This window comes from Nannospalax galili, unplaced genomic scaffold (genome assembly GCF_000622305.1).
Source record: "Nannospalax galili isolate Female #2095 unplaced genomic scaffold, S.galili_v1.0 scaffold285, whole genome shotgun sequence".
NCBI classification, from domain to species: domain Eukaryota; kingdom Metazoa; phylum Chordata; class Mammalia; order Rodentia; family Spalacidae; genus Nannospalax; species Nannospalax galili.
The window spans coordinates 654,070-655,165 of NW_008355157.1; positions in this window are offsets into that span (position 1 = coordinate 654,070).

The window sequence follows — 1,096 nt, forward strand, 5'->3', positions numbered from 1 at the left end:
CCATCTTTTAATTGGGTTGCTTCTTGTCTTGGTTCTCTGTTTTTTGAGTTCGTTGTAAATTCTGGTTATTAAACCTTTGTTGGATGTGTCACTGGTGAAGATTTTCTCCCATTCTGTGGGTTTTCTGTTTGCTTCCTTGGTTGTCTCCTTTGATGTACAGAAGCTTTTTAGTTTAATGAGGTCCCATTTGTTAATTCTAGCCCTTGTTTCCCGAGCAGTTGAGGTCTGGTTTGGAAAATCCTTTCCTACAACTGTATCTTGTAGGTTTTTCCCAATTTTTTCTTCTAATAGTTTCAGAGTTTCAGGCTTTACTTGAGGTCTTTGAGCCATTTGGAATTGACTTTTGTGCGGGATGAAAGTTAGGAATTTAGTTTCATTCTTCTACAGGTGGAGATCCAGTTTTGCCAGCACCATTTGCTGAACATGCTGTCTTTCCTCCAGTGAATGTTCTTGGCCCCTTTGTCAAATATCAGGTGGCTGAAATTGCATTTGCTCATATTTGGGTCTTCAATTTTGTTCCATTGGCCTATGGATCTATTTTTGTGCCAGTACCATGTTGTTTTTATGACTATAGCTCTGTAATACAGCTTGAAATCTGGTATAGTAATCTCTTCGGCATTGCTCTTAGTGCTCAGGGTTGTTTTGGCATCTGAGGTCTTTTGTGCTTCCATATGAATCTTAGGATAGTTTTGTCCAATTCTGTGAAAAATGGTAGGATGGTCATTTTCACAACATTAATTCTTCCAATCCATGAGCATGGGAGGTCCTTCCATCTTCTGATGTCTTCCTCAATCTCTTTCTTTAGAGATTTAAAAATTTCATTGTAGAGCTCTTTAATGTCTTTGGTCAGGTTTACTCCGAGATACTTTATTTTATTTTTGCAGCTATTTGTGAACGGGAGTGTTTCCCTGTGCTCTCTCCCTGATTGCTTGTTATTGGTATATAGAAAGGCTATATAGACTTTTGTAGGTTAATTTTGTAACCTGCCACTTTACTGAACGTGTTAATAATTTCTAGGCATTTTCAGGTGGAATTTTTGGCGTCCCTTAGATATAATATCATATCATCTGCAAAAAGGGATAATTTGATATCATCT